Genomic DNA, 15,635 nt, shown 5'->3' with positions numbered 1-15,635 from the left:
CACAGTGAGCAAAACGGACAAAATGAATAAACCACAACTTTCCCTATCTTCGGAAACCCGGACCAATAACAGCAAGTGGCTGGTTCAAATGGCTCTGAGAACTATGCGACTTAACTTCTGAGGTCATCAGTCGCCTAGAACTTAGAACTAATTAAACCTAACTAACCTAAGGACAACACACACATCCATGCCCGAGGCAGGATTCGAACCTGCAACCGTAGCGGTCACGCGGTTCCAGACTGAAGCGCCTTTAACCGCACGGCCACACCGGCCGGCTAACAGCAAGTGACACGACAACAACGGAACAGCTAAAAGGGTCACTCTTCGTGAAACCACTTCGGATCAGACTCAAACAACACTAAGCTTCTTCCGCACCAATCGGTGTTGCAAAGAACCCATAGCACCGAGCAGTATTTGTTCCGTAGTGTCGACTGTCCAGCAGTTTACGAAATTCTCACAGTTGGCTGTCGGTAGTGCAATGAGACCACCTTGCACTACCGGTCCCTATTATGTTTCAAAAGCGAATATTTGGAGACTCAATAAAACTAAAGGCTTCAGTATCGGATCACAGTGCAGTAAATGTACCTCTATGCCTCACTCAGTATCACCTAAGAGGACGTGCCTGGACAAATCCAATCGACTGCTACAACTGCATTAAGAACTCTTACCGACAAACAGTATAAATCACCAATCAGCGGCCGGCCGCTGTGGCGGAGCGGTTCTAGGCGCTTCAGTCGGGAACCGCGCGGCCGCTACAGTTGCAGGTTCTAATCCTGCCTCGAGCATGAATGTCTGTGATGTCCTTAAGTAGTTCTAAGTTCTAGGGGACTGATGACCTCAGATGTTAAGTCCCATAGTGCTCAGATCCATATGAACCATTTTTTAACCAATCAGGCACAATATTAAAAAAAAAAAACCTTCTTTCTACAAGTAATGTCCGCTTTTACGTTATTAGTTCCACAGACATAATAAAACGAATTCTTTAGAAGGATAGTTCAAAGAACTGGATGGAATCCGCAGTTCACTAATGCCGGCCAACGCTGTGTTCCAAAAATCAAAACATTTAAGGCTCCATGTTACGACTCAATACTACCATACATCACATCGGCGGCTCACAACGGGAGATGCAGTTAGTATTTCCCAGAACCAACTTTCGGTATTAGCTTGCTCCAAGCACTCAACGCCTTTCATAAAAGCCGCTCCACCGACAACGTAGAGGAGAGTTGCAGGTCAGCTCCACCCAAGTGCGCGCGCATTCAAACCATAGGGACGATGAACATATGGCACAACCTTTTTGTTTCGCTTCTTAACTTGGAGTACATATGTTGCGTAACGTAAGTTTTCTGGCGAGATAGCGAATTTTCTACGAGGGAAACCCGTAATTTCAGCCACTTGTCGTACAGTTTTGCAGGTGTGTCACATAGTGAATCGTAGTGTTCAAATGATGTGTGGTGTCAGGAGGATTAATGGATTTCGTATTCTACATGGTCACAGAATACACTGGTACTGAATGATTCAGTTTTGAAAGAGCATTCAAGAATCATGTGGGTAAACCATAATTTTATATCAACATTTCAGCGACAGTTGTTGTACTGGCTGTTTTACACTTACCTCGTATTGTGATTCAGTGTTTCATAAATTCTGCAGAAAGCTTCCTCCTGTTGTCTCGTAAAAAGTCTTTACAGCAGATATTACGTGTCCCGTCTCACAGAAACTCATAGGGGCATATACAAAAGCAGATGGTGGAGCGCGAGATCTATATTGCTCGGGAATTAGGTAACTTTCTCTGTTCAGTTACATGTAAGAGATAACTACCTATGTCGACAGAAACAATGGTTGCAGGAAATTGAACGATAGACTGTATTTATATGAAAGTTTAAGATTAATTTCCAGGTGACGTCGTCGACAGCTTCCGATATTTCGACCGGTGCACACCGTGCCATTTTCAAGGAAAATCTGCATCAAATAAGCGCTGTGCAAGGGAAATTCAAAACATCGTTTTGAAGATCACGTTTTCAACACATCTTGGATATTTCTAACTGAGACAACTAACAGTTCGTACACATTTGGCACAGCATATCACTGCTTAAACCTCGTGTGCCTCAGCCAGTAATAATTAACGGTAGCTGTGAGGGAACATCAAGTGCTACTGTTATGGATGTTTGTTTTTTGTACGGCCCTGTAAGATACACCCTTTTCAAAGGAGACAGCAACCAATGTACAGAAAGGATATTTTCAATAGTAGTTTCCGCAACTAGTTTCCACTGACGACATAGGAAAGTAAAAATATATATTTAAAGCATTAAACGGTTCAAATGGCTCTGAGCGCTATGGGACTTAACATCTGTGCTCATCAGTCCCGTAGAACTTAGAACTACTTAAACCTAACTAACCTAAGGACATCACACACATCCATGCCCGAGGCAGGATTCGAACCTGCGACCGTAGCGGTCACGCGGTTCCAGACTGAAGCGCCTAGAACCGCGCGGCCACACCGGCCGGCTTTTATAGCATTAGGCCTATCGGCTTGCCTCTCGTACTTTAGGGTATTAGTCACAAATTCCAGTTTTAATTTTAGTGGGCCACTATAAATTCATATAACTGATAAGAAGTAATGAGACTGCAGAAATATTACTCAGAAACTGCTCCAAGGATACACACCAAGCATCGCTGATTCTTGGTTAAATATATAATTATAACATTTTCAAGATACTGTGTATACTTCCGTGTAAATGACTAATTCATTTCCACGTACGATAAACACGGACGAAAAGACGCAGCAACCTTCGAAAGACAAGTATGAAAAGCTAAAGTTGCAGAACAGTTTTTGAGTCGAAGCGCTTTTCGTGGAATTTGTTGTAACATTGTTTCGGTCGTCTTCAATTTCTAAACGACTTGGAAATATTCCTCAACGTCATCTGTTTCATCAAAGTACCTGTAATAAATAATTTTCTCATCCGCATTCAAAACAAGAAAGGAAAATTAACGATTAGCGTCCCGTCGACGAGACAGTTATTAGAGACGAGCTCAGATACGTCCTGATCTATTCTCGTTTTAACTACGTCTGATATTATTGTAATGTGTATGACTTTTTCCTCCCTTAAGACGTAGTAAAGAGAAAAGCCTTAACAATGCCAACTAATACAATTTACTGTCCATATTACCATAGCGCCGGCCGGGGTGGCCGATCGGTTCTAGGCGCTACAGTCTGGAACCGCGCGACCGCTGCGGTCGCAGGTTCGAATCCTGCCTCGGGCATGGATGTGTGTGATGTCCTTAGGTTAATTAGGTTTAAGTAGTTCTAAGTTCTAGGGGACTGATGACTACAGATGTTAAGTCCCATAGTGCTCAGAGCCATTTGAACCATTTGAAGCATTACCATAGCCTAGTTTCAAATGAAAAAAAGGATAATTAAGTACATATATTTATCTCCTGAATTTTGTATCTTACATAATTTAAATGTTATTACTTCATTTAAATTATTTGAAATATCGTTGTAATATGATGTAGGCAATTAAAATCTTTAGCATGGCGGACTTTTCAATCGCAAATAGCACCACAGAAACATGGTTCAGGCCTGTCCTTTCATAGCCACGTTAATGAAAGAGCTCAACGAGAATGAGAATGACTAGTCATATATGCCGACTCAGCTGTGTCAGGTAAGCAAAACACAGTAAGCCATAAAAGAAAATCACAGAACTCATTCGGAAGAAAGTAATGATAACAAAAGTGAAAAATACGTGCCGACTACAAAAAATTTGAATGCTATAACACCTAGCAACCATCACCATATACATTGCATACGAAATGGTCTTAGAAGAAAAAATCGGTATATCCACAGGACGGGCAAAATATGCACTGGAAAACTGCATCAAGTACTTAAGAATAGAAAATAAACATAATAAAACTAGGATTATTTTCAATTCAGAAGATAAATTCGTTCCCACGAAAAGTGCGTCTCTATTTACAGCTAACAGCCAATAACCTAGAAACACGTGCTGTTCGCCACAGATATGACGATTTTATTCATCTGTTTCAAGACATACCTCAGTTTGAAACTGGGAAGTATTACAGAATTCTACCGAAAATATTGTAGCTTTGCATGCTTTCTTACAGGTGACGTATATGGAAAATGACATAAATTCGGTATAAAACAACAATATTATTAATTGTGGTTGGCAGCGGTACTATTTCAGATTATAAACTCCTTATAAAATATGAAATATCACAGATCTCGCGACCTTCCTTGTTTCTTTAAGTGATTTCAGCTGCATTTAACTCACACTCGTAGTGACGTCAATACAAATCATTTCGACATTAGTACAACTATTGACTTAAAGCACTTTGCGGATCACTATTTGGAAAAATTATGTTGGGTACGAATTCCTTTTTTTTGATCTCCAGTGCACATCTCACTACACAGGGAAATATTTCTCCTCTGCATAACAATTTGACAGGAGAATGAGCAACCTTTGTCTTCTAATCGAGCTAAGCCGCGGCCCCACGAAGTAGAATCGCACACCCAACAGAGCATTTCAGTAACATCTAGCAGTTCATAATATAATGTCGATTACCTCCTAAGACGCACAAAAAAATTATTTTTCACGAACTCATGGCTTTTTTTATTCATCAGGGAAAGAGACTTAGTGATCTGGAGAAGGGATACGTTTTTGTTTATAGCGCTCAGTTATCAGCGCTATTGCTCAGGACTTACCGCGACATTAAACAGCAGAACGCCCGCCAGCGTGCAATATGCGTCTCAAATTGCTATCGTTACGGCAGCTCACGGGACATTTGCTGCTGAGAAATGTGCCAACTGTTCCTTGCTGATACCACTTTACGGCTCATCGGTATTTAAGGAAAATTTACCATCAACGTCTTCTTCTCGCAGTTCCCTTGCAGAGTGATCACAGCATTCGAGAAGAAATGTCAAGGTGTACAATACAAGCGATGATACAAACATGGTTCAGCTTGCAGAGAAGTTCTTTTTATTGACTGTGGCAATATTAGCTAAGTGTTTGTATGACGATTGTTATCAAGAAATGATTTGTTTTTTTCTACTACCAATCCTGTTATTTATTTATTTCTTATTTTCTAAATTAATACACTGATATGCGTTTCCAGCATTTTTCCATCATCAGACGATTTAGACCTCATACGTATTAACACAAAGGCAATTGAAATAGCCTAAAGTAAACTATTTTATAATTTATGAACTACGTCTAATGTATCTAGACGCAGTCATTTTACGAGAAAGCGGTGTGTGAGTAGGAGAGACAGCTACGTCAATTCTAGTAGCTGTTTCTGCGATGTTCAAATGGTTCAAATGGCTCTGAGCACTATGGGACTTAACATCTGTGGTCATCAGTCCCCTAGAACTTAGAACTACTTAAACCTAACTAACCTAAGGACATCACACACTTCCATGCCCGAGGCAGGATTCGAACCTGCCACCGTAGCGGTCACGCGGTTCCAGACTGAAGCACCTAGAACCGCACGGCCTCACCGGCCGGCTTCTGTGATGTTTAACTGCATCTTGTTTTTTGTGAAAGTGCCTGTATTGGGCACATGAGTATATTTTGACGTTAGTTAGCACGTTGTACAAATTATTTAACATGCTCTCTTTACGTCACAGGTTTTTCTTAGGATTTGTTTGTTCCAAGATTCATTTTCACTTATTTCATGTCAGAACAACTTTATTACGTTGTAGGCCTACAATTCCATCACAAAATCGGAGCACTAAGCGTCCTTACTGGAATATTTCCTGACAGACACTGAAGCACTCTGTTTATAACAGCATATAAACATTGACAAGGTTAGTCCAGCATGGCTAGGTAGTTATTTAATATCACTGCCGCTACTGAAATCTGTTGGATTAAATGAGGCTACAGGATGTTCAACAATTTTCAGCTTTCAAATTCCATTGCTTACAATATTGGCTATAATCTTACTGGAACATCTCTGGTTCTGTTGTCGTATACTGTCACACATGTCAATTTTCGCTATTAATTACGATACACCCTATACAGGGTGTTACAAAAAGGTACGGCCAAACTTTCAGGAAACATTCCTCACACAGAACGAAAGAAAATACGTTATGTGGACATGTGTCCGGAAACGCTTACTTTCCATGTTCGAGCTCATTTTATTACTTCTCTTCAAATCACATTAATCATGGAATGGAAACACACGGCAACAGAACGTACCAGCGTGACTTCAAACACTTTGTTACAGGAAATGTTCAAAATGTCCTGCGTTAGCGAGGATACATGCATCCACCCTCCGTCGCATGGAATCCCTGATGCGTTGATGCAGCCCTGGAGAATGGCGTATTGTATCACAGCCGTCCACAATAAGAGCACGAAGAGTCTCTACATTTGGTACCGGGGTTGCGTAGACAAGAGCTTTCAAATGCCCCCATAAATGAAAGTCAAGAGGGTTGAGGTCAGGAGAGCGTGGAGGCCATGGAATTGGTCCGCCTCTACCAATCCATCGGTCACCGAATCTGTTGCTGAGAAGCGTACGAACACTTCGACTGAAATGTGCAGGAGCTCCATCGTGCATGAACCACATGTTGTGTCGTACGTGTAAAGGCACATGTTCTAGCAGCACAGGTAGAGTATCCCGTATGAAATCATGATAACGTGCTCCATTGAACGTAGGTGGTAGAACATGGGGTTCAATCAAGACATCACCAACAATGCCTGCCCAAACGTTCACAGAAAATCTGTGTTGATGATGTGATTGCACAATTGCGTGCGGATTTTCGTCAGCCCACACATTTTGATTGTGAAAATTTACAATTTGATCACGTTGGAATGAAGCCTCATCCGTAAAGAGAACATTTGCACTGAAATGAGGATTGACACATTGTTGGATGAACTATACGCGGAAGTGTACCAGTGGAGGCCAATCAGCTGCTGATAGTGCCTACACACACTGTACATGGTACGGAAACAACTGGTTCTCCCGTAGCACTCTATACAGTGACGTGGTCAACGATACCTTGTACAGCAGCAACTTCTCTGACGCTGACATTAGGGTTATCGTCAACTGCACGAAGAATTGCCTCGTCCATTGCAGGTGTCCTCGTCGTTCTAGGTCTTCCCCAGTCGCGAGTCATAGGCTGGAATGTTCTGCGCTCCCTAAGACGCCAATCAATTGCTCCGAACGTCTTCCTGTCGGGACACCTTCGTTCTGGAAATCTGTCTCGATGCAAACGTACCGCGCTACAGCTATTGCCCCGTGCTAATCCATACATCAAATGGGCATCTGCCAACTCCGCATTTGTAAACATTGCACTGACTGCAAAACCACGTTCGTGATGAACACTAACCTGTTGATGCTACGTACTGATGTGTTTGATGCTAGTACTGTAGAGAAATGAGTCGCATGTCAACACAAGCACCGAAGTCAACATTACCTTCCTTCAATTGGGTCAACTGGTGGTGAATCGTGGAAGTACAGTACATACTGACGAAACTAAAATGGGCTCTAACATGGAAATTAAGCGTTTCCGGAAACATGTCCACATAACATCTTTTCTTTATTTGTGTGTGAGGAATGTTTCCTGAAAGTTTGGCCGTACCTTTTTGTAACACCCTGTGTATCCACTACAGTCACAGACACGTAATGAGAGTGTGAGAAGACGGCGAGATAGCGAGACTGCGAAGAGACAGTGGCAGTTGATACCGGATGAAGTGTTCCCCACAATGATAACAACATGTATTGCTGTACTTTGTTCTCCTGCCCTGCGACGCAGCCGCGAACCAGATGGCCATGAGCGTAAATCAAAAGGCTGCTGGGTGTGGCTGTGTTAGATGCGGGCCCGCAAATCACTTGCGGGCAACTCGTCTTCCCGTCGGCAGCTTTGTCGGCTGCGGGCGCGCCCACGGACGTGGGGCCGGAGCCGTGCTGAGCTATAGCAGTCCAGCGCCGGATCGCATTAAAAAATTACTTATGCTCGGCAGCCCGTGTGAATTGTTGCAAATTTCCTGCTCCCCGCCGGAGTGCGGCTCTCGCCCACTCAGCGAAACGCAAAAAAGTGCGTAATAACTCCTACGAGCTGCGTAAGAGCATTTCCACTCGTGGGGTAGCACCGAATGTGAATTCGATTCCGACGCACTCCCTACTAAGCAGAAATTTTTCCATGTGAGATTCACGTGGTGATTTATGTAGATAGTGTCTTTTGATGGAATATGGACCTCGTCACCGTCAGTTTTTCCTCGCAGTCATTTTCATCACTTTCTCCTATCCAACTTTCATTATTTGTTGTGGTATCTGTTATAGTTTACTCCTCCGTATACGATCCTAAATGTTTGCTGCAATCTACTTTATAATATCGTATTGACGTCTTTCTCCATAAGAGATGAAAAAGTCAGCCAGTGCTGCTGTAGAATAATCCTATCCATTTGTAACATATCTGGCTCTTGGAATTGCTTCATTCTCAAAGATTACCTTTGAGTTGAGCGAGTCTACAGTATGACGTCACAAGGTTGGGTGAGACAAAGACGACAGATGTTACTATCTTGATATAGCACTCTTGGGAAATTTCACCAACATAAACTACTTGAGCTCTCATTGGTTGCGGTAATGAAAGCTAAAGTGAATCATTCTCTTGTCTGTGCACCCAGCAGCATATTTTCATTTATTTATAGAAACTAAATTAATATTCAGAGTCTTTGTTTTGACATCTGGAGGGGCAATATTGGTTAGGTCACCAAAATTGTGCTAGATCTGGAAGTGCCACTAACGGCTCCAATGTCCACATTCAGACGTACATGTATCATAGTTTCATGTGTTCTAGGAAACTCAGACCTCAAAAACTAACATGCGCAATGCCTTTGGTGCCTTTTTTATTATGTAGACGGGGCGTTAAGACCTCTGTTTTACTTAGGCTTGTTTTTATTGAAATAGTAGCTAAAATATCATGTTGTTGTTGTGATCTTCAGTCCTGATTCTGGATTGATGCAGCACTCCACGGTACCCTATCCTGTACAAGCTTCTTCATCTCCCAGTACTTACTGCAACCTACATCCTTCTGAATCTGCTTAGTGTATTCATCTCTTGGTCTCCCTCTACGATTTTTACCCTCCACGCTGCCCTCCAATGCTAAATTTGTAATCCCTTGATGCCTCAGAACATGTCCTACTAACCGGTCCCTTCTTTTTGTCAAGTTGTGCCACAAACTCCTCTTCTCCCCAATTCTATTCAATACTTCATCATTAGTTATGTGATCTACCCATCTAATCCCCCCATGAACCATGGACCTTGCCGTTGGTGGGGAGGCTTGCATGCCTCAACGATACAGATAGCAAACCGTAGGTGCAACCACAACGGAGTGGTATCTGTTGAGAGGCCAGACAAACGTGTGGTTCCTGAAGAGGGGCAGCAGCCTTTTCAGTAGTTGTAGAGCCAACAGTCTGGATGATTGACTGATCTGTAACACTAACCAAATCGGCCTTGCTGTGCTGGTACTGCGAACGGCTGAAAGCAAGGGGAAACTACAGCCGTAATTTTTCCCGAGGGCATGTAGCTTTACTGTATGGTTAAATGATGATGGCGTCCTCTTGGTAAAATATTCCGGAGGTAAAATAGTCCCCCATTCGGATCTCCTGGTGGGGCTACTCAAGAGGACGTCATTATCAGGAAAAATATCATAGTAATACAAATTTAACTCAGTCGGAGCCAGGACTGATTCTTGAGGCAGACCATTGTTCAGGGTTCTAAATCTGCTAGAATCCATGTAGAAAAACTAAAAACCATCGATCAGAGAGCACGTTTTTGAGTAAACTTGCTAGCTTGTGATATAGAATTGCGTTAGCAATTTTGAGCATCAAGCCTTTTCCCCGTACTGTATTGTAACCTGCTGCCACGTCCACGAAAGCTGTAGTCGGTTTGGAAACTCTCCGAAATCCAGATTCAGCTAATGTTGTAAGCGTCAGCACTCGACTCCGGAAAGCCTGTTTTCTTCTAAAGTGACCTTGCTCGACTAACGTTGTTTCATCAATAACCTCCCGGATGCGATTGAGGATATGCGCTCCATAATTTATAAGTCATCCTGAGTGAAGAGATAGGTTGACTGTTAGCCACATCAGTTCTTTCTTTGCCTGATTTTAAAACTGCGATTACTTTAGTTTCATTAGATCTTTTAACTCGTTTATCAGTTCGAAATACTTCATCATTAAAGCATTCTGGAACACATTGATTAGTCCGGCGACTTACAGCTGTAAGGGACTCTGAATATATTCACATCTAGTTGCTTTATTAGTCTTCAGAAAGTTCAGGGCTAGTTGAATTTAAGTCTGTCAGACTTACGTAAATACTGAAGGCTAGGTTCAAAAGATGATCTCCTGGCGTAAAGTTGGTTGTTCACATTTTGTGGAAGTGTCGTGTCAAGTTTAGCTTTCGAAACTTTTATTAGCTTGGCAGTAACCGTGATTCGTAACAAGTTACCTCCCAAAGCCTTTCAGTACTGCAAGCCCTCATTCCCGTGCTGGAGGGTTTGGAATTTAATCCACGACACCAGTGCAAAGAACGATGATTAAGATCATTACACTACTATCGCCCCTTCCCTTCCCGGTAAAACATTGCAGATGAAAATTTCTTCCACCTTGAGGACTTGAACGGAATACTTTCTAGACGAGTGCCACTGCATAAGTGTGCTATTGGCGTCGGCTATGGAGGTGGTTAATTCGATAAACAAACACATGGAAATGGTGGACAGTATAGATATGCCATTATAAAAATGATTGTATTCCGTAATTGTACCGCGTCGTTAACAATTAGTGCATCAGTTAGAGTAAACATGTAGTCGAATCACAATACACTGACGGAAAAGAAATCGCAACTCCAAAAAATAATTAATATTGAGTAATTAAATTTCAGGAATACATTTGTCTATAAAACTTGTTTAAGAAATTATCAGGTTAATGTAAGCACGAGGTAAGGCAAATGTGAACTTCTGGTACATTAATTACTGGTGGAAGCGCCAGAATTTTGGATGCAAGTGTGCTGAAGTGCATTGCATTGTCTTGTACAGGTGCCGGGTGTCAGTTTGTGGCATGGAGTTCAATGCCCGTTTGCTCTTGGTCTGTCAACACAGGGACAGTTAATGCTGTCTGTGGATGACGCTGGAGTTGTCTTCCGTTGTTGTTCCAGGTGCGATCGATTGGAGACACTTCTGGTGCTCGAAAAGGCCAAGGCAAGATGTCAACACACTGTAGACCATGTTGGGTTACAACAGTGGTACGTGGGCGACCGTTATTCTGTTGAAAAACACTCCCTGGAATGCTATTCATGAATGGCAGCACAACACGTCCAGTTATCAGACTGACGTAGAAATTTGCAGTAAGTGTGTCTGGGATAACCACGGGAGTGCTCCTGCTGTTATACGAAATTGTGCCCCAAGACCATAACTCAGAATGTCAGCATGCAGTCAGGTTGTTTCCAAGGCCTTCACTACCTGGCTCCTTCTAACCAACAAACGGCCATCACTAGCACCGAAGCAGACCAAGCTTTCATCAGACAACACAAAAGACCTCCATCGTGCTCTGCAACGAACTCTCGCTTGACAGCACTGAAGTCGCGAACGGCGATGGTTAGGGGTTAGTGGAACGCGCTACAGGGCGTCTGGCTCAGAGCTGCCTTTGAAGTAGACGATTTGTTGCATTTCGTTATGTCACTGTGGGGCCAGCTGCTGCTCAAATTGCTGCGGTAGAGCCATACGGCGAAAGCTATGGTCTTCGCTCTCGGTAGTGCCATGTGGCAGCCCGGAGCCCGGTCATCTTGTGACCGTATATTCTCGTGACCACCGCTGCGAGCAATCAAGTACATTCCTGCCAAGTCTTCCTGCAGTATGCAGTATGCAACTTCTCGTAGCCCTATTACGCAACGTCGACAAATCTCAGTGAGATTCTGATAATGGTGGATTTGTCTCCTTATAGGCATTCTTGACTTATATCCACTCGCCACGTAGAATGTCGAAGATAACTAACGCTCACAACCGTGTATTTAAAGCAAACCGGATTAGCATCCTCATAGTGGTGCGAAATGTGAATAGACAGCATCATTCTCATGTAGAAACACGCCTATCAACAATCGTTTATGTCGCACAGCTCCTTCTTTTCCGTCGCTTTCGACATACGACGCCTTCAGTAGCTATTGCAAGACGTAATCACGTAATGTGCACAAACAATCTATGTCGGCCACAAGAGTGCCAGGCTCTCTGTACACAGTTCGCTCACTAAAGTCAAAGGTACACTGAAGCGCCAGATAAACTGGTATAGGCATGCGTATTCAAATGCAGAGATATGTAAGGCAGAATACGGCGCTGCGGTCGGAAACGCCTATATAAGACAAATAGTGTCTGGCGCAGTTGTTAGGTTGGTAACGGCTACAAAAATGGCAGGTTATCAACATTTAAGTGGGTTTGAACGAGGTGTTACAGTCAGCGCACGAGCGATGGGACACAGCATCTCCGAGGTAGGTATGAAGTGGGAATTTTCCCGTACGACCATTTCACGAATGTACCGTAAATATTAGGAATCTGGTAAAACATCAAATCTCCGACATCGCTGCGGCCGGGAAAATATCCCGCAAGAACGGGACCAACGGTGACTGAAAAGAATCGTTCAACGGGACAGAGGTGCAATCCCTCCGCAAATTGCTGCAGATTTCAATGGTGGGCCATCAGCAAGTGCCAGCGTGAGAACCATTCAACGAAATATCATCGGTACAGGCTTTCGGAGCCGAAGGCGCACTCTTGTACCCTTGATGACGGCACGACACAAAGGCTTACGGCTCACGTGGGCCTGTCAACACCGACATTGGACTGTTGATGACTCGAAACATGTTGCCTGGTCGGACGAGTCTCGATTCAAATTGTATCGAGAGGATAGACGTGTACTGGCACGGGGACAACCTAATGAAACCATGACCCCTGCATGTCAGCAGGGGACTATTCAAGCTGGTGGAGGCTCTGTAATGGTGCGGGGCGTGTGCAGTTGGAGTGATATACCCCTGATACGTCTAGATACGACTTGGACAGGTGACAAGTACGTAAGCACTCTACCTGATCACCTGCATCCTTTCATGTCCATTGTGCATTCCGACGGACTTGGGCAATTCCAGCAGGACAGTGATACACCCCACAACCCCAGAATTGCTACAGATTGGCTCCAGGAATATTCGTCTGAGTTTAAACACCTCCGCAGGCCACCAAACTCCCCAGACATGAACATTATTGAGAATATCGGGGATGCCTTGCAACTTGCTGTTCAGAAGAGGTCTCCACCCCTCGTACTCTTACGGATTTATGGACAGCCCTGCAGGATTCGTGGTGCCAGTTCCTTCCAGCACTACTTCAGACATTAGTCGAGTTCATGTCACGTCGTGTTGCGGCACCTCTGCGTCCTCACGGAGCCCCTACACGATATTAGGCAGGTGTACCAATTTCTTTGGCTCTTCAGTGTAGAGGAAACGATACAAGCCATTTGCCAAACTGGTGCTCAACAACTTTCACATGGGGGCTTCCAATGTTTCTTCACTTCTTATATGCGGTCAAGTTAAAAACACAGTGACAAGAGCTTGAATTTACTCACCATTATCAAAACGGGACTGCTATTAATCGACAAGGAGTCTTCTACGATGAGTCACTGTTTCCACTTCGTAAGCCGGACGACAGGTGGCATACCTGGGGAGGTAGGAAGGAATACAACCCCAGTGTAGTCAGTGCAGGAAGAACACCCAGCAGTAATCCAGCGTCATTCTCTGAGGAAAGTTGTCGTACTACTCTCTCGGACGTAAGAGAGGAGTACGAAGCTATGGATGCAGATACCGATGGAAACATGATAGCACTCAGTTGAGGCGCTTGTAGCTCGTGTACCCTCTATGGGTGCTGGAATGAGGTTTGCTCCGGACATTAGCATGTAGTCACAATAATGTAGCTTGACATTGTATTTAAACTGGGGCAAGTAACGTAGACTCTCCAAATATTTCACATACGGGACAATTTGTCGAATACTTTTTTTCCAGTGTGCGCAGTATTTTTCTCAGTTGTTAACAAGATTGAGTTTCATACGTGGTGTTTTTTAACTAGCTATTGAGGACAGTTAAGTGGATAGCTATTGGAAAACAATGCTGAGCAGCATGGCCAACTTTGCAATGATTAGTTTAGTAAAAAGGTGAGAAATTTACCAAATTTTTAAGTCCAGCTCATTTATCAGCATATTAAAAAATGGTTCAAATGGCTCTGAGCACTATGGGACTCAACTGCTGTGGTCATCAGTCCCCTAGAACTTGGAACTACTTAAACCTAACTAACCTAAGGACATCACATACACCCATGCCCCAGGCAGGATTCGAACCTGCGACCGTAGCAACAGCGCGGCTACCGACTGGAGCGCCTAGAACCGCACGGCCACCGCGGCCGGCTATCAGCATATTACATTATGTTTGCATGGAACTAGAGTTCGAACTACCTGAGCCTGACAGTTATGAATGTTTTTCTTTTATTTTTTAAAGGTCTTAACTAATAATATCACTGAAAATCGACAGCACAAATTTGTTCGCCAGCTTCATAACATGATGGTTCAAAAGATTAGATTGCTTATCAACAATCGATGTTGAAAGACATTCCCAACACCACAGAAGGAATCTGCCACAGTATTTGAGGACCACTTTTAATATTCTGACACCACAATTTTTTTTTCTTAGGGTAGTTTATAGGTCTAATCGATATTGGCATGTATTAACGATCCTGCGATAGTCTGTTGTGCCGTCTTTGGCTGTCCTTAAAACAGTGTAAAATTTATAAATTGTATGTTGCGATGTTCTTTTCTTTAATAACTAGCTGAGCACACAGCACTGCCTGGTTGTGTATTTATTAGTCCATCTCATCCTTACCCCTTCCTCTGTCGATCTGCTGCCCCTTTCCTCTCTCAATCTGCTCCTTCATCTCTGCCTATCACATCCATCTCCCTCTAATTCCATCTCCTTCTCCAGCAACTCTTTATCAGTCTATTACTCCCCCAACTCTCTGTCCATCTTTCTTCCCCCTTTCCCTGTCCATCTTTTCCTCTACCCACTCTCTGTCCATTTCCTACTCTTTCTTCTCTCTGTCCATTTCCCCCTCCCCTATATATGTTCGTCTCCTCCTCCTCCTATGTGTGCTTATCTTCTCGTTCCCGATCGTTGTCTGTACATCTTCTCCTCCCCCTTATCTCTCCACGTCATCACGTTTACTCCAGTAGGAGGTTTGTGGTTCATGCCCCCACAGTATTTATTTAGAGAATATGAGTATCAGATTTGATGCAGATCGTTCCATGGGTTTAGGATGAGTTTTTTACCCGTGGATTTACTCGCATATGCACATGTCAAATATATTTCCCTATATTTAACATATTACACAAATGTTTGTACACGTATTTAACCTCTATGTCTAGCGAATTTCGCCCTGCAATTTCATTCTCACGCAACTTGGTCTTTATGACGTCGTATCTCCTGAACTATACGCTGTACAGTAATATAATTTTGTATATACTTCCAGTGTTACATGCGTCTACTGTTTGCCAAATCTGTTGTGAATAGAGTTATCAGTAAAGAATTTACAAAGCAAAACGTCATGAATGATGCGG

The sequence above is a fragment of the Schistocerca serialis genome, chromosome 3, assembly GCF_023864345.2.
Source record: "Schistocerca serialis cubense isolate TAMUIC-IGC-003099 chromosome 3, iqSchSeri2.2, whole genome shotgun sequence".
Classification (NCBI taxonomy): domain Eukaryota; kingdom Metazoa; phylum Arthropoda; class Insecta; order Orthoptera; family Acrididae; genus Schistocerca; species Schistocerca serialis.
The sequence above is the reverse complement of the archived record's forward strand: the minus strand, read 5'-3'. Positions refer to the sequence as shown.